Source organism: Ammospiza nelsoni, chromosome 1, assembly GCF_027579445.1.
Source record: "Ammospiza nelsoni isolate bAmmNel1 chromosome 1, bAmmNel1.pri, whole genome shotgun sequence".
Taxonomy (NCBI): domain Eukaryota; kingdom Metazoa; phylum Chordata; class Aves; order Passeriformes; family Passerellidae; genus Ammospiza; species Ammospiza nelsoni.
The window spans coordinates 45,559,583-45,581,691 of record NC_080633.1 but is presented as its reverse complement, the minus strand read 5'-3'; the positions used below and the strand labels follow the sequence as shown (position 1 = coordinate 45,581,691).

The following is a 22,109-nucleotide window of genomic DNA, read 5'->3' as shown; positions in this document are numbered from 1 at the left end:
GTGCGTGTAAAAGCCAGACCTTCTGGAAATGGTTATTTCTTCAAGGTCTTTCATGTATTTAAATGGAAAAAGGCATTTTGACTGGCTTTTGAACCCACCCACTTAGTGAAGAAATTGTTTTTAAATTAAAAAAGACAGATTTACAGATTCAAAATGTGTGTTATGAAAGAAATAAGAATTTGGATACTTAAAGCAATTCTAAGTTGCTTCAGTCGATTATTTTCACAAACAAGGGTAGGTGAGCATATTAATCTTGTTATATATGAGACAGACGTATATAAAGACATACATAGCTTTGATTTGCTTCAGTGTCTACATGGAGCATTTTGCATCTGAAGAATTTTTTTTTGGTGGGGGGTAGATAAGAACCTTGAGGATTCTTTTTAAACAGCTTGGTAAAACTTACCAGACTTAGTTTAAAACAGAGGTGCTTAGTAGATTTATAACATGATGCACAAAACAAGGAAGGATATTTCTGGTGGGACTCTTTCAAGTACATAAAAGGGTGGAATTTACACATTCTAAACCTCTCTGATGTGTTTATGCATAGTACTTAGTAAATGAGAATTAGTGAATTAGTAAATGAGAGTACACGATCGGGGCTCAGAAGCTCCAGGTGGATGTGAAGAGTAGAAAGCTCTCTCAGTCCCTTGATATCTTGTGGTTCTGTCTAAATTAGCAAATACTTTGGTCAGTAGGGGTGGGTAACTAGATCAAAACCCTGAAGCTTCATAAATCTTCATTACTGATTTGAAGGGGTTACTTTAGATTAGATTTAGCCTGTCACCTTGGGCTGAATGTCCCCTCTCACCCCTACAGTTTGAAGCTTCTTGAAGGATAAAATTTAATAGGTACATGCCAGATGACTTGTCAGTGATGTAGCCCATGGGGCTACCTGAATTTTCATGTCTCTGTGAGACTGCAAGTAGCATTGAAGTGCATCTTGCAGCAGAGTTTTCAGATTCTTACTCAAAAGGGAATTGATTGTATATATGTACCAGAGCTGTTATGCAAAACCAGCCAAGTCACAGTAAATGGTTTTGCTTCTTCTCTAAACCAAACAGCATAGTTGAATTACATATGAGAGTATGCATAGCAAAAGGATGACCTGGAAGATTTTAGTCAGATGTTCTGGAAAGATATTTTTTCCCTCTGTTAAGGAAGTATTTCTTTAAATTGGCAGACATTCAGAGTGTCCCAGTTGCCATTTTAGACTATTGAATAAAAGCAGTATTGAATCACAAAATCTGAGCTGAATAATTAAAAATGGTTAAAGCTTAATAATCACCAAAGGGTGCAGTATGTGGCTCTTGGGTAGCACATTAGGAATTCCAGATGTTTTGTGACTACAGTAAATTGCTGTTACTACAACCCACGATGGTGGTTAGAATAATGTTGCAAAGTTATGGATAACCTACTCGGCTTTGCTGGGCTCTAGGTAAGCACATGGCTGAATATCTCTGTATCTTTTTTCTCCTTTTGATGGAGAAAGAAGGATTACTTAAAGTCATTTGAGTATTTAGATTCAGAGCTAAGTTGTGTTTACTGCTAAATGCAGAAAACCTTCATCTCAAATGGCAGTGAAGTGGTTCGTTTTATTTTCTTGTATATGAAATTGGTAATGTATGAAACTCAACCCTTTCGCCACAAAATAAACCCCAAAGAAAAAATGAACAAATTTCTTTTCATGTCCAGAACCCAGAAATGGCTGACTGTTGTGGAGATTTTTTTTTCCCCACTGCCTCAAAACCATCAAATTTTGGCTGTTGTCTAATGTAAATGTGTCTGCTAGCTTTGAACTGCTTTGCTTAGACAACTGGCAAAGCTGGATTTTATTTTTCTTTTTTGTATGTGGAACACAGTGCTGACTAATCACAGCTCAGTTCCTGACTTGCCTTTTGTAATCTGGGCTGCCACAGGTACACTACAGTCTGTACCCAGTGTACTTTTTCATCAAGTCTTGGTTGTGTTGCAGTCATCATCCAGTCCATTGTGTGGATGTACTACTAGATTGCAGAGTTGTTGGCTGTATGTAGAATTTAATATCTTAACATAGTAATCATGCCAGTACTCCGTTTTAGGCATTCATTGGGTTAGACCAAAATCTGGGCATTCTTCAGAGGTGGTGTGCAGGGAGCAAGTCTTTGTGCTTGTTGATCACTCTAACAAGGTGCAAGGTTGGAATGATTGCCTTTCAACAAACAACTGACATATTAGGTTTTTTTCAGAGTAGAACCTTTGTTAAAAAAGATATAGATTATAACTTCAGGGAATTTTACTCTTTCAGTTTTACACTGAAGGATTTTGTTCAAACATTCCAAATTAAATATTTTTTTAGTTCCACATCTGTCTATTGGCCTCAAACTTTCATTGTATTTAGACTGGGAGAAATGGCACAATACAGCCAATGGTCCAATACAGCTTTTACCATACTGAGGCAAAAGCTGAATTATGTCATATTAGGTAGGAGATGAGTTACTTAAATCCTATATCCATGCAGCTTTTGACATACACAGTAGAAAGAATGAAATGTGTTGATTTTTCATTAAGAAAAATTATAATCTGATTTACAAACTCTTCACTTGTTTGGATGTCAGATTAGGTACAAAACTACAATAATTATTTCTATCCTCATTTGTATCTCAGAAGGAGTGAATACCAAGGAGTTCAATAACAATTTGTACCATCATGTTTACAAATATTGTATGTGCAGGTGACACTGACTAAAGAATAATATTAATATTGTGTATTTTCTGGGAACACTAACTACTATGTCCATTTCTCTTTATGGCTGCTTTGACAATCTGGTAAATAGTGTTCAGTTGCAGTTTGTTTGTACTTTCTGCAATAGGAAGACTTCTGTAGAAGTTTAAAGGACAAGTCTGCACTGCCTGGATTAGGTGGCAATATTTGCCTTGCAAGAGATGCCATGCAAACAGTGCCTCTGTAGGTTTCAGTATGGTAACTGAGGATATTTAATAAGTCTGAAAGGAAGCAGACACATTTATTCTGGCTTTCTTTCCTCCATGATACAAGGTTTCAAGATAAAGGCAAATTCTCTTCCTTAAACCTGAGCTTGACTTTCTCATGTAGATGCTCCATGTGTTTCTGCAGTAGACCAGGCAGACTGACTGTTGTGAATTTTGGGAGGTTTAGCTTTTGTTCCTCCTTTGTACTTTCAAGCTTATTTTCCTCTAGTTCCCATAAGTGCCAACAGTGAAACAGTTTGTGTAAAGGAAGAGCATTGATGACTTTTGTTTCTGGATGTGTATCTCTATTTACTCTTAACAGGGCCAAGTGTTGGGGTGGAGCTTTACAGGAGAGGGAGAACTGGTTCCATGGTACCTCAGTGGAGTGAATGTTAAGAGGTGAAACTCATTCAACACAAACTTCTAATGCAAATTGGAATGTTATGTTCTGGCCAAAAGTATTTTTTGGTGAGGATTGTGTGGGAGAGAGTCAGAAGTGGTAGTCAGGTATGCCAGATGTTGGATGTCATTTGTTCAGAAAAGTTACAAGATCTTAAATTCCCAGAACTCACATGAAGGCTGCAGACAAATCACACCTTGGTTATCAGTGTTATTTCATTCAGGAGTGCTGTTTTCTTACTGGCTTCCTGAGGTTGCTAAGGCAAGGCCTGGGAAGAAGGGGAGAGGAGGGCAAGAAAAGCTGAAAAGTTGTGTTGGAGCTTTTAGTTATTTAATCCTAGTCAAGGCCTTGTTCACAACAACAGACTTATCTAACACTTTCCCAAAACAAATATAATTCACAGATGTGTGGCAGCAGCTAGGACAAAATTGAGCCTATCTAATCAGTCTGTGTATTTCCAATACTTTTTCTTGTTTATAGCTTAAGCTGTTTCTATCTTCAGTGCAGAGGGGGAAAATGAGGTTAGCATTTTGATTCCAGCTTCATTTGAGCATCTAATTTTTAATATCAGTAATCTCCCCCTAGTTATTTCTAAGGAGCCACTTGAAAAGGGACCATTTAAAAAGTAATCAGTACAAGTAACCCCATTGTTCTTTTCAGTATCTACTGTGATAGTGCAGGAATACTGGATTCTCTGCAGGGGAACCATAACACTTTCTGTTAAAGCACTCAAGTGGAACTTTCTCTTCCTGCAGCTGCCACAATACAGTATCATTTTATTGGGGTATGGTATAAATTATAATTTGATTTAGTGTGTTCCCTTAGCTGTTACAGTCCTTACAAAATACAGTTTTTGAGTCTGAGTGTGAAAAGTATTTCCAGGTTAAATGATACCATGCAGGAATATAAATGTATGTAATTGAGGAAAACTTAATGAAATGTTATTTTGTGTGTAAGGGTGTTTTTTTCAAGAGTTAATATTGCCCATCTGTTTACTAGTTACGGTGTTCTGATTTCAGTACAAGTGTATCCTTGTTTAGACTCTCTGAAAGGGGGAGAGAATTTTGGTTTTTTGTTCTTACACCCATGCTGAAGGTGAAAAACAGGTAGAGAAAAATGGTGCTGGTGCAGTGTTCCAGCTTTGTTGCAAGACGTTTTACTCCCAGAAGGTCTAAACACCTGATCTTTGTCTTGACAGTTTAGAGACTGATATTTGAGTCTTGCAGTGAGTTTCTAGAAATACTGTCATGTTTTGTTGGAGCTGTAATGTTATTGGCTAGGAATGCCAGAAAACAAGTTGCCGAAATACTGAGTGTAACTTTAACAGCAAATAAAATTATTTGGACATGTTCCAGAGATTAGAGAGAGCCTTTTTCACATAGAAATCTCAAGACAAGTCTTGTTCTGGTTCTCAGTGAAGCACTGATCATAGCATGTTGCTACACTTGCATATGGACTTACATCATATCTGGTCTTGCAAATCAGTGCATTTGTGTTTTCTTGCTGTCTGTCTTCCTGTTTTTCCCATGTTGTCTGGGTGTTCCTGTGTGGCTTGTTCTTCAGCTGCTGCTTATGCGTTGTAGCTATTACATATATAAAGTGTTTTAAGTCTTTTCTCAAAATTTTTTTTCTGCAATCCCATGATAATATTTTCCTTTCCTAGCAGTAGGGAGCATTTGCATCTTTCCTTAGACTGCTGATAACCAAAGGCAGTACTACACCATCAGTTTTTGCAGTGCCTTTAGCTCCTTAAACAAAATGTTTGCTTAAGTTCTGGGAGACCTTCTCTGGCCAATTCCATCTTGCTGGGGACATCAGTATCCAGCATGGAGGGACTTCATTCCCAGTTTGAGACTGAGGCACTGGAGAGCAGCAGCATGGTCACTCCTTTAACCCAGGGCACCGTGAATTTTGTTTCCTGTGTTCTCTGTAAAGGGCACTAGAGATGCCAGCTGCCAGTCTGTCAGTGAGGGGCTGGGTGTAGAGTGGAGAGGAAAATCTAGTACAGTCATAGTATAAACTTCTAATAATTGCTGTTTTGTTTGCTATCAGTTGATTTCAAATTATAGTGTTATTAAAGTTCCAGGGGTTATTAAATCAACCAGGGATGTGCAGCCTGTCTGTATTACCTGGCTCATATAGATGCTGGATTACACAAAACTTTGACCTGCTGACATGAGAGAAAGTTGGTGAATGAGTCAAGGTGAATGGACTGTGCTTACTGCAAGTTGAAATTGGCAAAAATATGGATGTTTAATCAGCTGTTAGTAAAAAACGCAGTACAAGGACTGACACTTTGCTACTGTGCAAGGGGCAGAGTGTACACCACTGGGCAAAGTGCAGAGATGGGCAGCTGCTCTGTGAAGAGTGTAGGGGTTTCAGTAAATGCTGAATTTCTCAGGTTAAACTAATGTTTAAAGAAAAGAAAACCATCTGTCCTGGTATACACTGTTTGGAATGGCTTGAATTGACCATTTGTTCCTTTTGTGTTCTGCAGACTTCTTGAAGCCAACTCTAGCGAAGACAAGGAGTTCCATCTGTGCCAGCCAGCCCCGGCCTCCAGTGCTGGTCCCCCTGATGGCACATTGTACGAGCCTGTGAAACCTGCCAAGCTGGACGCCACAGCTTTGCACGACTGCACTTTGGCCGCCGCCGTGCCTCCCTCGGAGCTGTCGAGCCATGCAGTCCTAGCCCGCGACACAGGCATTCACGAGGAGCACTATGTAAGCGAAGGCGTGGAAGATGATGTGCCAGACTGCAGAGAGTACAGAGATGCCTGCACCATTACTGGTAAGCAGTCAAATCCTTTACCTTGGTGAGCATCTGGTGGTGTAGAGTTAAGCTTCTGTTCTTAAGCTCTTGATGGGGTATCTGCTTCATGGATGGTGTTTTCGCTGTTCTGCAGATTTCTTCTTCTTTAAGTGATTTCCCCGGCACCAGGATTTTCACTGAGAGCACTTTGGAATGTTTAAGGTCCTTGCAAATAGGCCAGATCAATGATAGCTGTGAAACCAGGTTTACAATACAATTTTTTGTATTTATGTACTAAGGAAATTGAACCATTTGAAAGTTTGTTTGGAAAATAACAAAAGTCAGGGATGAGGAGAAGCGAACACTGCACCTTAAAGTTTATGGAATGCTTGTCCTAATGTTCAGCATAATTTAGAATTCTATTTTCATATGAGAATTGCTTTCTCATATGAAGAATGGGAGAAATAGGGATGGGAGAAATAGGATCTGACATTTTTCCTGTACACACTTTTGCTTTTCAAACCCATTTCGTTTTTTCACATTTGTTCTGGAACAGTAAAAGTTAATGTATATGGAATATAATGTATATGGAATAGCTTCTTCTGCATGCTTTTATGAAAGGCTGAATACCCTGTTATAGATTCATACACATAAATGGAATATGTGTTGAAATATGGTATTTTAAACAGAATTGGATTCTTAGTGCTGTGGTCAGCTGACCCATTTTTTTGTGTTTGAATAATCACTGTAACTCAGTTTAGTCATGGTTATGGCCATGAAATGACAGGCAGCTTTCATTCCAAGTCCATGGTTTGTTGGCTGAGCTCTGAGGCTTCTCTTAGCCTGATGTGACCTTGTGAGTTCTAAGTCCTTTTGGGAATGTTTGAGGAGTCAGCTGAGTTTTTGGAAGGGAGAAATGAGAAAAACAGCAATAAGACTAAGGCCATTCTAATTGGCAGCCAGCTACTTTTATCCTGAGTTACTGTCAGCCCTTTCTAGAACTGTCTTTAAATCAGAGAACTAGCTAATGGTGACTGTCAGCAGCTGCTTTAGTAGCATGCCTTAGCTTAGATCAGCCCAACAGCTGTGTAGTTACTAAAGGCTGATATTCTGAAAAAAAAAAGATGGGCAGAGGTGCTCTCAAGTCCACCCTGATTTCTGTGGGAAGGCAAGCAGCAGGATTAACCCTGGAGTCACTCTGTCAGGTATGCATCTACATACAATAAATATTTTGTTTAAATAAACAAACTTACTTGCCATCCTTCCTTCCCTGTTTTCATGGATTTAGAGCTCCTTAACTGGTTAGTTCAAAAATGGTGATCCTTTTGACTTCCATGTTGTTAGGTAGACTAGAAACTGCTCATCACATAAATGCATTCTGGGTAATATAACTCTGTTTTCCAGGCCCCTTGTAGAAGGATCTTGCAATCTATTCTGCTGGCTGTGGCCTATCTCCCTTTCAGCTCCTCTCCTTCCTGCTCTGTTAACAGGAATTTAACTTTGTTTTTCTGTCTCTGACAACAAGCCAGGACAACCAACTTCTTTAATGAATCAAGATGCCTTCTTGATTATGGTTTCTTGAAAGGCAAGACAAATTCACTTTTTAACATTTAAAAAGTTTTCATTAAATGGAGACCAGCACATGTTCTTGCTAATTCACATTCCTTCAAGCCTGGTGTAGTTTCTGAATCTCTTTCTTCTTGCTTAGCTGTCAGCCAAGTGTTGTTTACAGATTGGTTCTAAATTGCTTTTAAAAATGGATTTGTTATTCTGGGGTGTCAGATTTGTACTGTTTGTGACCTGAGAACAACATGATGTGACTTTCAGTAGAAATAGCAGTGGTTTTGTTGATTGTTTGGTTATTTGGGGGCATTTTATGGTGTTTATGGATTTTTGAGTTTCAGCTTCTTGCTCTGCATTTTGAAGGTTTCAGAGGGCATAGGCTGGAAGTAAGGAATTGGTCTCATATTCCCTCTGTAAAATCTTTGTCAGTTTTGTGTGCAGGTATGCAGTGTGTATACCCTTGAAACAATCTGAAAGATAAATACTTGACTGAATTGTCAGGATTGTCAAAGACTTTAACATGAAGACTTTGTTTAGTTCTGATTGACAAGTTATCACTATTTACAGTTTTAAATTGTTTAGTGGGAAAAAATTTCTTATATCAAGTCTGCATATACTATACTTTTTTTTCTGATACCGAGCCTTGACTAATCCTAGAGCTCAAATTCAGCAATCAGGGCAATCTATATTTTTTAAAGTCCTAAATTACACTTACAGCCTATTGTACAAATTAGCTGCAAAAATTCTTGTGAATAAAGGTGTGGGCACATTTAAGAAAAGAATGGGAAACTAAGGCACAGTGTGGTGTGTTGATGCTTTCTGGAATGCAGCAAGCTAATGGTAATTGGAGTCATCTCTGATATAGCTAATAGTAAATTGTATGGTGTGCACATTTTGCTATTTAACTTTTCCAGACTATTGATGCTCAAAGAATTTTTAATGCTGCTTCCTTTTCTTTTTGTTATTGTTTTTGTTTCCCATTGTGTTTGCTGGGAGTAGAGAGGTACTTTGGCATTCTCTGTCAGCAGCACCATCTTTTCTGCCTGGGACCCAAGAGCAAAGTCAATGCAGCTGAGAGCATGGCACGTTCTGATTGTGCTAAGTGTGTATTCTTGGATATGGGATTGGCTTAAGCATTTGTCTCCAAACCATCTCAGAGTTGGGCTTGAACAGATTTCTGTGGGAGTGCAACTAGAGGTATTTTAGGCAACTGGTCTGGATAGAATTCCTTGATGTGCTTTTGTGTCAGAGAGGAGATGAGCCTTACTTTTTAGTTAGGTCACACCTCTCTTATTGTCCTATTGTGTGTCCTAAAAGCAATTCTGTTGGCATAACAGAGGCAGTAAGCACTGTAGGGCTGGGTCCAGGTGACAAAAGCAGTGTGGTGAAAAATTTCCTTGAGCCAGTGTCTGAGAGAGGAACAGCACCCTAAAAGCACCTTTCCCACTGAATTTTATACTAAAGCACCATCCAAAGCTCACAGGTTGCAAGTGAAGCTTTATGCAGGTAAATGCTTTTGAATCTGTGCTGACTTCAGCACAGAAGGGCAGATGAAATAGGATAGTTAATCCTTGAAAAAAATTGTTTCTGAATGTTTTAAGTGTTATTATGAAAAATAATAATGACTACTTTGTGTGTGGTGGAGCACTTTAAACACTAAACCTGAAAATTTACTCAGTAGAGGTTGTAATAGATATTTTGTTTTGTAATATTTCATTCTAGGTTTTGTTAGCAAGATTTAGGAGAAAAGTTCAGTGTAGTCTGACTTCAAGTTTTCTATTGATTGTGGGGCTCCTGCAGGTAAATGGGCAGGGGACTCAAGCCCTGAGGTTGGTGGACAGTGGGGCAGCACTGTATGGAAGTGGCATAGTGCTGCTTCGTGTGGGAGGCACCTATCGTGTCCTAGTTGGGTTTTTTTTCCTTTTAACTTTTTCTTGCTGCTCTCATCTTCTGAGAGTGTAGAGGTAGGAATACGGATGTAGCACCATCTAGTGTTCTTTTTGCTAGAAAGGGAGTGGAAATGCCTTTCAAGGTCTGTCTTTTCTGCAATTGCAGTGCAGATGTGAATACTTTCAGTCAGATGTTGATGAAAACAGCAACTGGAGCTGGGGGCTTTCTTCTCTAACACCACCACAAGCACCACCACCCCCATCCCATTTTTTGTAGACCAGGAAGGGCTGTAATCTTGACATGAAAAAGCAGAGTATCTCTAAATTGGTCAGTAGTCCCAATTTTATGAATTACAAAAGCCTCTTAGTCTGATTGCCTCTTTCTTATCTGTTACCTGCTGTCTGACAAATCCTGTCCCTCTGGAAATGGGGAGTATGATGGGGATGGAAGTCAAATATCACTGGATATTACTCTTGTGATAGCTGTCTGATTGCCAGAATATTTTTGTGAGGCTTTTTGATTTTTTAATTTTTTTTAATCTTAAAATATGCTTAACATAGAATCCTTAGACATCTTCAGTAAGTTAACTTTGTCTGGTTTTGCATGTCTGAATACTCACAATTTGCATTGATTTTGGTATGGCGTACTTTGTGATTCAAGAGCTAACTGCTTAATATGCCATGTAGGTTTCCTTCATCCTTCTCTGAAAAGGGAGAGAATGAATGGACTGTAATTTAAATTGCCCAGCTCCTTCATTAGTTTGCATAATTCATTTGTTCATTGTACTAATTACTCTTACTAAGCACATGTAGGAATGTGTTTTCTGGCTGTTCAGGACAATTTCCTGAGGGCTGTTGAATTATTGGGAAATGCTCTGTGGTAATAATCTGTTCTGTGTCTTACTTTGTTTGCAATTAACACTAGTAGGTTTTGGGTTTTTTTTTTTAATTTCTAAAAAAGTTTCATTACTGGAGGGGTCAAACAAAATGTCTTTTATTTCTCAGCAGGAAGGTGTCAGTGAGAAGAGTTGGTATTGTTTGACCTTCCTTGTGGGTTGTGTAACTTGCACGTTACTGCAGTGACTGCAGTGGAAGGAGTCATAACACCCAGAGAAACCAACTTTCTCTTGCTGCCAAGTCTCATTCACACAATCTCCTAGCAATGTTTGGGTGCAGAAAGTTTTCTCTGGGTTTTCATCCTGTCTCTATCCGTTTTCAGACTTTAAATATGTTCCCATACGAAAGAGATTCCATTCTCCTACACCAAATTACCATCTTCATGGTAACATCAGCCCATTTTGATAACTGACAGATCCTACAGATAACTGGTCTTGTTCAGACCATTTCTTTATGTGAATCATAAAGAATCAAAATAAATCACTTTATTTTAAAATATATACTTAGGGCCCACAGAATTTCCATTCCATTCCATTGTATGTGTGTCTCCCCACAAGACAGGTGTTTTTGTGTTGAAAGGCAGAATTTCTATTCCTTCTGTTTCAAACATGATAAAGCACGATTACTCTAAGTCCATAGGGATTTAGGTATTACACGTTGTTGTGAGATTGCTTTACTGTTGTTATGCAGGTGATGGGGAGAATGCTGTACCTGTGGCTGTTCTATTCTAGGTATGTGAGTTACCACCAGGCACAATGTGCTTGCTGTTCTGAGACTGTTCAACAGGGTGCTCTGGTTGATTTTGGTACCTGTTACAGGCCTGCTGGTTGACTTCTAGCTTTAAACTAAGCAAAAAACTGTTGATAAAATATTAACAGTTTTGAATTGCTTCCCGTTATTTGAATCTCTCTGAGTTCTGTTGGGGTTACCTTTCTCTTTTACTGTTGTGGTTACATTTCTCTTTCAGTGGAGCATAACTTGTTCTAGAATTTGCTTCTTTTTCTGCTCCTGGTTTGGGGTTGGACTTCCACATTTTTCTCAGTTTTATCAATATGAGAGATGTTAAATGCTGCTTGATGGAGCTGGAGCTCAAACAAAGAGCATAAGGAAGACTCTGCTCTGTTGGACCAGCCAGCTCAGGACTGTGTTTCTGACTTCAGAAACTGCAGGTACTGGTACGGAGATCACGTACTCAGCCACTCTCTGCTGTCAGCATAAGTACCCCCATCATGCAGAACTATTTAGTGTTGGAACCTGTCCATAGCTTTTTCTTATCTGGATCTGCTGATTGTTTTACCCTGGTAGTTTATGACTGCTACTCCTGTGCGCAGTGACACCAATCTTGCAGTTTCTGTCAGTATTTGTCCTAGTTATGCAGGATTTTGGTGAATATCAGTTCTTCTTTCCCCTAATGAAGTTATCTTCATGATTTTGAAAAACCTTCATCGTTTTTATACCCCTGTCTACTCCTCTCCCAGCTGTCTTGGTCTCTCATTTAAATAAAACTATGAGAATGTTGGTCCTTTCCTCAGCCCATTTACTTGATTGTAAGTTATTGTCATCAGTCTCATCCTGTAAGCTTGGTCTAGTTTTAGGTTCTTCTCTCTCTTTTATGACATTTCTCTAAGCAGCAATTTCTAAATTCTGAACAATCTTCCTTTCTCTATAGCATTCTGAAAATGCCAGTCCTGTTAACATGAGATAGCTACTTTGGCATTACTAGAACAATTTTCTGAGTCTGACTATTTCTGTCTAGCATACTCTGACAAAATGATCTTATTCTCTGTGCCTGCTGCATCATTGCCTCCATTTTGAATTTTATGTCTAGCTTTTGGTACATTCTCAGTCAACTCCATGCAGATTGTCCCCCCCCCTCATATCCTCCCACAGGTGCTTTCCAGCTCTTATCCTTTTCAAGTTACCTGGTGGTTTTTTCTGATTCCTCTCCTGTGTCAGGTTGTCACACTACCTCTTAATCTGTATCTTGGTCATATGTTTTTATTATATCTAGGATTGTCTTTTTGTGGTTTGATGACGTTTCTTTCGTTGGTATTTCCTTAAGCAGAATTCTGCTGTGCTCTCTTACTTATTTATGCTTTCTAATATAATCCATGTTTTTAGTGGAAACTGTCAATTCCGAAGTCACTATGAAAGCAACTGTTGGAATTACAAGTCCAGTGTTACATTTTTAAAGGCATTCTTCTTAGATTTCCCTTGTTTTGAGAAGCACTTATCATTCCTAAATATGTACTTTGTTCAAGATAGGGGCAGTAAGTGTTGATCATTGTTCTGGGTGCGTTCTTTTGAGAAATTACTGAAGGCAAGTGCCTAGTAGATTTTTGTGAGGATTTTTTTTTTTTTTTGCATTTTTTGTTTTCCTGTTGTAGTGCAATGAATAGTGAGGAAGACTAAATAGCTACATTTGATTATTGGTGCATTTAAATATGTGAAAATAGCTTTTATTCCATAATCAATTTAGTTCCATACTACAGGAAGTTCAGCTTTACCTTTTTCCTGCAGTGTATGTATGTGTGTCCATAATGAAGCAACACATTTTTCACTTAAAGTAAGCATCTGTAAAGAACAAGCTACATAAGATTTAATTCTCATGTTTTGCTTGTGATTCTGTGAAAGCTTTGTTGACAGCCATTGTTTAGTGGCTGGCACATTTTGTAGCTGGACTGAACAACAAGGAAAAGCAGGACAATTGCTTTTCAGGGTTTTCGTACTCAGTGATTTATCAATGGGTTTTTGAGACATTTGCAGTCTCTCTTGGCAGCTGGAAGATCCTAATGGTTAATGAATGTGTTTATTCTTACTGCTGCTGAACAGTGCATTGCCAGCATGCCTTTGGTACATGAATAGCTTTTGTTCTTAATCTAAAAGAATAGCCATGGTGGCAGAGTTTCCTTTTATTTTCTGTTTAATGTAAAAATCATGACTATGGGTACATTTATCTACAGGGAGAAATATTTCCATACCTTAATTTAAAGCAAAGTTCATTGAAATTTATGACATTGTGTTCTGTAGGGTCCTGATACTTTAATGGACCAAACCACCAGATCTGTCTCAGGTTTTATTTGTAGCAGGAATGTGTATGTAGGATGGAACCAAAGCAGGGAGACTTCAGCCTGGTAAACAATGGCATTCCTCACATTGGAACTGTAGACTTTCATCTTCGTTAGCTTTGACATTCTCAACTTTATCCTAGTCTTTAGCTGGTGTGTTTGGCCAAGCCAAAAAGAGGTTGGCATGGAATCTTTTGTTTTCCTGTGGAAGCCAGGATTTTGTGCAGTTTTTTCCATGTTCAGAGGATTTTGTGCAGTTTTTTCCATGTTCAGAGGCAGAAGAACCACTGCTTAAACAACTTTGGTAAAAGGTGTGCCAGAATTTGCAATTTCAAATCATGTCATACCACATCAGTCAAGTTACAGAAGCTGCTATGGCTGTTTGAGGAATCTGAGTTTGAGGTATGAGACAGTTTTCATGTTGAAGGGCTTTTCTTCCAGATGTTTGGCTTTGCAGACAGTAGTGAGACTACAGATATGTAAGGATGCTAAGGCTATCTTTTCCTTTGGACAAATCAGTGAATTGGATTTTTTTTTTCCCTTTGCCTGAGAAGCTAACTACTTGCTTTACATTGAAACCTATGTCCTGAGTTCAGCAGTATTATTTGAAAGACTTCAGTACCGTTTCAGTAGATTCTGAGCATCCTAGAACAGACATTGAATACCATATGGTAGGTCCTGGGGTTTTGCCTATTGCTCAAGTTTTTCTTGAGCATTATTTAACAATTACATATATATACAAAGAAGAAAAACTTGTAACTGTATTACATGTATATACTAAAGAAAAACTTGTAACTGTAGACCTCAGTCAATACATAACGACTGTGTCTTTGTGGGCCTACAGAACTCAAATAATGGATGACTACAGGCCATGTTTTCCACTTCAGTAGCATAGGTAGCATCCTAATTGTGTGGTAGAACTGTTCTGCTTTTCATTTTTATGTGGATCTCTTTGTAGTGTTAAAGATGAGTTCATTCCATCACTGTCTCAATGGACAGAAAGCATGGGGAAGATGAGGCTGTTGGGCTGTTCCAAGCAGCCAGGAAATATCTGCTGGAAACACATTTAGAGAAAGAGCATCCTTCTTGCTTCTATCGATGGAGTACGGTTAGACTTGTAGGTCTTCTGAAAAAGGAGACTGCTAATGTAGTCATGGCCTCCTGTCTCCTTGTTGATCTAGATTAGGTGGCTAATCTCAGTGTCACACGGAGCAAAATTAGCAGTCAAAATCTTCTGGTATTTGGCATGGAATAGCCTCAACCTAACAAACTTCGATTTCTTGTGTTACATGTGGCTGGACTCTAGCCTCCATGCTGTAGCCCTTGTCTGCAGAGAACGTTACTTTTACTTAACTAGTATAAAGCCAGCACTGGAAGTGACCCTATGCAGGTATTGTGTGCTTTTTGTACTTTGGGATTGTTATTTATTGACTGTCCATTCTCAAAGATTTAAAACAGAGGAACTTAAAAAACTCAGAGCTAAGTGTCAAGATTGAGTGTAATATGCATGTGGAAAGTAGGACAGAACTGAAAACCAAAGAGAGCAGTATGTGGTCCCACAAAGTAATGTAGTAGAGTTCTTTATTCTTCCAGCTTTCTTTAGAGTTTCCTTGTTTCTCCTGTCTCTTTTTGTTACTGTGCTTGTATCTACTTCTGTTTCCTCAGCTGCCTCAAAAGGTAGTGACAAGTTATGATGTTTTAGTTCTTTTACAAGAAGTGCAAGATTTGCCTGAGAGTGCTACTGAGGCATATTTTGTTTTTGTTTGTTTGCTTTGTTTGTGTTTAAGAAGGAGAGGATATTTAGGCTGCCCCTTTCTGGCTGTGGGCTGAGCACCAGCTGCTGGGGTTTGATGTGGTGGAGTTTCCTGGAAGATACTCGGGGCAGGCATGTGATACGCCCCAGTGACCAAAGCTTGTGTTTTGAAGGTTGCCAAGCAGCCCAGCACTTCCCTTAGGTCACATCCAGAGTGGAGTTGTTTTGCTGCCCACACTACTTTTGTTCAGCAGTTCTTTCCCTGTGCTCAGAGGAGGCATTTCTGGGTAGTACAGCCACTTTGTGCTGTTTGTAAGGTGTTGGCTTCCATCAGAACTGCAACTCAGGGGCACTGTTCTGTGGGAATGAAACTGTCTCTGGGTGGTTTTCTTGTGGTCTTTTCTGTCATGACTTGTGTGTTCTGGTGCACTCCTTCTTGATAAGAGCCCTGAGCATGGTTCGTGGCAGGGCTGGGTTTGTGAGTGATTGTTTTTTCCACTTATAGGAGTGGGCTGAAAGCAGGAAACTGGCTGGCACAATGTCCTGTGGGATTTGGGGGTTCGGGTACTAAGGCAGTCCTGCCGGCAGGTGGCAGTTTGTCCTGCCGGCAGGTTCTCTGGAGACCTGGGAGTGCTTTTAACCTTGGGAGGGGAGCTCTGCTCACAAGCAAAGCAGTAAAACCATGGAGATAGGGATGGTTTGAACCAGAACGCAGACAGACAGGAACTATACATTTTGTGTTCTTTGCGAGGGCTGTACCGATAAGCTGTTTGTGTTGTGTTTGTAAAGGCTCCTGCAGACACCAGGCTCTGAGGTTTGTATAGTTCCTTTTCTTTACGTGTTTTCTGTATGTTTTGGGGTGTTCTTTGTTGGCTGCCACAATCCCCACACCCTTGTCCCTTCTCATTCTTCTAGGTTCATTCTCTGAATTTATCATTAGCTCTAATGTGAAGCTCATCCTGAAATTGAGCAAGTGCTCCTTCTTTAGCAGTCACAGTAGGTTTTTCTTTCCTCCTGTAAGATACCACTATAGCCATAAAAAGATGAAACCCAAAAGCCTGGTAGGGAATAGAATTTGACAGATGAGATGCTTTTAGGTGACCACATTAATAGGAATGAGATTTTCAAAGCTGTCTACCTGTGGTTCATGTTGAACTTAGCTGGAGTTGAAGTTAGTTTGACTGAGGCTGAATTGCTTGTTTGTGAGATGCTGGCACAGTTCCACCCCTCCAAGTAACGCTGACAGCTAAGTACATATGTAACTTTATGGGAAGTGCCCTAATGTATGAGTGCAGGATGCAAAGGACAGTGGGTGACCACCCTACACAATGTCTTGTGTTATGTGCAGAGGGGGAAGGCATTCTTTGAGGAGTTGTGCTGTCTCCATACTGTCAGCTCCCATTGTTTTAGACCTTTCACTCCATTTTCTCTATGATCAACTTGTCAGCAGAGGAAAGATGGAAGTGTGCATCTGAAAATAAGCAAGTGTACTCTTATCCTCATATGAACATGGTTGTCCTGCAAATTCTTTCTTTCTCTGCATGTGAAAAATTTAAAAAAAAATGGGGGAAGGAAGAAACCATCCTCCCACCCTCACTTCAGTTTCTACAGTGAAGAGTTAGTTTACTGTATTTAGAGTATTTAGTATGGATAGAGATGTGCCTAGAAGAAAGAGAACTGATGAAATAGTCAAAGGTACCTAAATCAGCAAGCATAATAAAACTTCCTCTAAAGAAATGCTTCCTTGCTTCCTTTAAGCAAGCTGAAATAACCAGTGAAACTTGAGAGGCATGGGGTAGAGGTTTAGTATGTCCAGAACGGGAAAGACACACCAACCAGTCAAATGTCATTGTATGAAAAGATATGAAACATGTTAGTAGGTAATCCATTAAAAACTACCCAAGGGCTACTGAAGTGGGAAGAAATATGCAGAAGAGCGCTCAGCTGGACTGTTCTGCTTGTTTTGCATCTTCTTTATGGAAAGAGAAGATTAGAAACTGTAACAAGAAATTAAGCAGGACAAAAGTCTTTGAAAACATTTGTTTTAATCTCATTTAGAAAACAGAGAGCACGAGGAGGAATGTTGTCAAAAATTACTGTAAAGCAGACTGTGCACGTTCTTTATTTCCTGAGGAACAGGGCATTGAGAAATACATGTTTGCAAGCAACAAAACAAGTGAGGTGGGGTGTTCATATATTTAAGTGAAGAAGAAACTAAAGCAGTAGAACATGTTACTTTCAAAAATAGTGTGAAAAATAGTGGAATTTATTAATTTTTAAAATATTTAATTATTTCTATCAAGTGCTATAGTGCTATGAAAGCTATAGAGTTGCAAGAGCATAAGCAGAATCTGTAATGATCCATGCTTTACTAAGAATCATGAGTTCAGAACTTATTAACTATTTAAGTTGGCTTTTATCTGCTTGCAGAAATTTGTTTGCCAAATGTATTTTCCAAAAAAATGAAAGTTGACAATTGCTTAAATTACGAACCCCAGAATCCATAACAGCAACTCAAAAGGATATGGTTCAGCTATATTTTGTTGTATCATTTTAAAATTAATTATCAGTTAATTGTTTTAAGTTTAAGGTGTTACATTTTTCTCAACAAAATGGAGGTACCATCTGGGAGAAGAGGAAGTGCTTTTATATCTCTTGGATATCAGTTAACTTAATCATAATTCACAATCACAGATGACTTCTTGGGTGTTCTTACTAGAGAAGTTACTTAATTGTTTATCTTTGCAGTTCTAATCAGAAATAATTTAAAAACCTCTGTGGAAGCACAATCAGGGTCTTATTAAAAATATACCTGGTGTTTGAGGATGGAGGATGGTGTTAATCTGCGTATCTTCTCAATACAAATATGTGCATCTCAGAAAAGGGAGGGGAGGAGAAGTGAAGGGGGGAAAGATTGTGTAACTGTAGCACTGAGAATATTGCCATGATTTAAGTGGTGAACTAATGTCTAGCCATGAACAAGTGTAATTATGGTGTTCTGTTTTTCTAAATAGGTAATTGCATCAGAGCCTGTTCATATTTCCTGCTGGTACACAGATTTTAAACTTGCAGTAGAAGTTAATGGCAATAGCATCAGAACAGCGTCATAAAAAGTTGCCTTGCCAATTACTCATTAACATCTTTTCCGGTTATTAGCCTTTTGAATTGCTTAGAAATGCTCAGGATTTATTATATGGTAGAGTAGAAGAATTTTCTTGGTTGACTTGTTTTCCATGATAATTCTTATTTCTTTACTGCCTGGCCTTCACATTCTAGTGGATTTCTTTTCCATAATAAAGCTGTATGGGTTTTTTTCCTGTGTGTGCATGAATGAGGGGTCTATTTTTCTCCTCGCATTTTATTGGTTGCTTCCTCTGCATTCAGTTTTCACTAGTTTTTGGGATAAAACAAGCCAGTTTACTTATCTGTACAACTGAAACTTTCTCATCTCATCTATAAAGTGTGTTTCTTTTGCAATCCTAATAAAAAAGAGAAAGACACTAAAAGTTTGAATTTTTCAAAGTTTTTATTTCTTTGTTCCCAAGACCATCATCTTGGCTGTGTAGATTCTTGCATTTTTCTGAAGAGAAAAACTAACATTTCGACCAGGAAAACTCTTCCAAAATAACCCCAATGAAAAAATCATTATCTATTTTCTTGAGATTGAGAGCAATTAGGTAATCCAGAGATAGATGTATAGAAGAAAATTATTTTATGTGTACATGTACACAGAGAGATTTTTGATTGTCTAGTAGATGTCAGCAGGTGTTTTTCAGAAGATCAGTTGTCTTTTTGCACTCAGATGGTTGCAGGCACTGAGATGATGCTGTGTCAACCATTAAAAAGATAGCCAGGGAAAAAGAAAGTCTGTAGTTACAGGCTGACTGTCATCTTTCTAAGCATGGGGAGCAGATCTTGTTTCTCTGTGTAAACCAGTAATCCCTCTGAGAAGGCTGCAAGGACCTCTTAAAATGATGTGTGCAGGCTGATTCTTGCACTGCACAGAGCTCTATAAAAACCGATGCACATGTGGGCATCTAAGTGCAGGGAGGCTTGGAAGACACATATGCACAACAGCTAGCAGAGCAGTGTGGATGAAGGCAGAGGAGAATAGCTCCTGATAGGTAATAGCAAACTCCTTGAACCATAAAGTACAATGTAACTTTCCCAAGTGGGTTATAGTTCTAGTTATCAGGGTTTTACGAAGTATGTAGGCAGGAGATTGACAGTATGAGTTCATCTTGGTATTGTCTGCCCTGTTGTCTGATAGAATAGTAATGTTCTTGCAATTTTTAGTGCTTGGGATGCTTTTGGCAATGTAATTTCTGGCTTAGAAAGGTTAAAACCAGGTAATTAATGATGTATAGAGAAGTATGTGTTACTTCCCCATTCTCTGCTTCCTCCCCTTCTTTGACAGAGGTGAGCTCCACTAAGTTATGGTGGAATTGCAGGTCTACCTCAATCCAGCAAGAATAAGTTTCTCTTACAAAAATTGGTGCCTTCATCAGGAAGCAGCAAGAGCAGGGCTGCCTTACAGGCAGCTGACAGGATGGGAAGGGCACAGTCCTTGTTGGCACAGTCCAGTCCCTTTGTTCCCAAGCAGAACAAAGGTGCTGGCAGCAACCGTTCAAATTGACTCTCCAGGGGTCGATCATCAGACAAACGCCAGCAATGCAGGAAGCCTGGACAATGAGTCCATGTCAGCAGGGAGCAGAGCTGGGCACAGGCCAGGACCAGGGGCTGGGGTGTACATGGGGCTCCTGGCAGAATGTGCTGGCTGGGGACCATGATGAGCCTGGTCATGGCAGTGTAAAGGTACATGGCAGCACTCAGGCCTTGACAGTCTTTGCTGTTTACTCTGGAGTAAGTCTCAGCGAGAGTTGCAAGACCTGTGACACTGGTTCAAGTGGGAGCTCTGGTGTACTGCTCTTCCAAAAAAAGGCTTAGATAGCTCTTCCTTACTTTGTGTGTGAGGGTGGGGGTTGTGCTGGATGGTGATGTTTTCTCTTTGTACTGCTGTGGAAATGGAAAATGCGCAGATTTGTGCACTACGTATTTACTGAAAACATAACATGGGTTGGTCAGTTTCTTAATAAATATTTAGCATGACATCGTATTTAATAGTATATGATAATTAAACATATATTTAGAAGTATCGTGACTGTTTTGGGTGTTGACACACTCTCAAAATTCTTCAATACAACATAATACAATACAAAGGTGCCTCAGGAGATAATCTGTTCTGACTGCTACTAAAGGCAGGTCTTTTAGAGTAAATGCTCATGACATTGTTTACTTGACTTCTAGTCTCCCTGTGCCCCTATTTGATCGTCCTCAAGGTGAAAAAGTTTCTACCTTGAATTGGGCTTTTTTGTGTTAGAACTTCTCAGCTACCTCTTGGCCTAAATTTAAAGCTCTAATTTAATTTGTAACATTTTTGCAGTTGTTGGCTGTTAGTATCCATTTTTAGAACTGTGTGCAAACTTGATATGTTTGTGAGCATGAGGGGCCACAGCACAGAATGCAAGTCAAGATAGTGTCAAAAGGTGCCCTGGAAGTTCCTGTAATCATCCTTACCAGTATGTCTTAGGTGTGAACTGTGACAGTTTGCTATTGCAGTCCTGGATTTCTGTTTCTTGAGAGAAATCTGCTAGCAACAAAGGCAAAAAAATAAAGTGGTACTAAATTGTAGTCCAAGATCAAGTTCAGGAGATAGGTAAGGCTTACAAGCTAAAAATGATCTGTGAAATAGAACATCAAAAATGTACATTCCTCTGTGCACTAATGCTTTCTTCATACTCCAGTTGAAACAGTCTCTCTATTCCCCACCCTACCCCACTTAGTCTTCAATAAATGTCCCTGCTTCTAGAGGTGAGGCTTTTTGTCACTAAGAGAGCATGCCCTTTTATTACTAGTAAATATGATATTTTGGCATAATGTGTTCCAGGCATATCTTCTAAACTTATTCATATTGAGCTGTTCTTTACATGCAGCAAAATCTTGTTGGTATCAAAATAAACTGAAGTTTTTGAAAGCTTGTATGTATAGTACTCAAGGTAACTAATACAGATTGTTCCCTTTCCCTTAACAGATGTGTGCAATAGTACCAATCTTCCTGAAGTTGAAATCATCAGTCTCCTGGAAGAGCAGCTGCCTCATTATAAGTTAAGAGCAGATACAATCTACGGTTATGACCACGACGACTGGCTTCACACACCTCTCATTTCCCCTGATGCGAATATTGACTTAACAACTGAGCAAATAGAAGAGACCTTGAAATACTTCCGTAAGTCAAAAACTCAGAAATTGTTCTGAGAAACAAATAAAATAGTGCTATTTTTGTTACCTTCTTTGAAGTATCTGTGCAGTTCTTTGAAAACTGTGGAGAGCATGAGAACTGTTTATGATTCACTGCTTTGGTCTCCAAGATTGTGGTAGACAGAAAATGAAGGGAGCATTTAATCAAGAACAGCCATTGCATTTGTGATTTGTGCATGCATGCACCTTTCCATATCATCAAATACTGGAGAAACCCAAATGCTTCATTTTGCATGTGATCTCTGTCAAAAAGACTGAAGTTTCTGTATCTGTGCAGTTTAGAAAGCTTAGACCTCTTTCCATATCCACTTTTTTTGACTGTATTCTCTGACACATTGGACAGTTGTCTGGTGGCATTATGTGCCAGCATCACAGAATGATATGAAATCATTTTGCTGCAATTTAAGCTTCTAGAAAAGCCTTTTGAAGAACCAAACTCTGACCATTTGGTTGAGACGGTTTGTCCCTTCATTCTTTGTTCTGTTCATATTCATACTATCA

General features: G+C 39.1%; 1 protein-coding gene across 2 annotated transcripts in view; it reads left to right on the top strand.

The window, feature by feature from the left end:
- TRAK1 (trafficking kinesin protein 1) overlaps window positions 1-22,109 on the top strand; it is a 102,833-nt gene that overhangs the window by 15,771 nt on the left and 64,953 nt on the right. For both annotated transcript variants that reach the window (XM_059476335.1, XM_059476342.1), the window contains 2 exons: window positions 5,867-6,159; window positions 21,382-21,576. The gene's annotated coding sequence lies outside the window, so the exon portion shown is untranslated. Of the gene's footprint in view, window positions 1-5,866; window positions 6,160-21,381; window positions 21,577-22,109 lie in introns of those variants that run through there.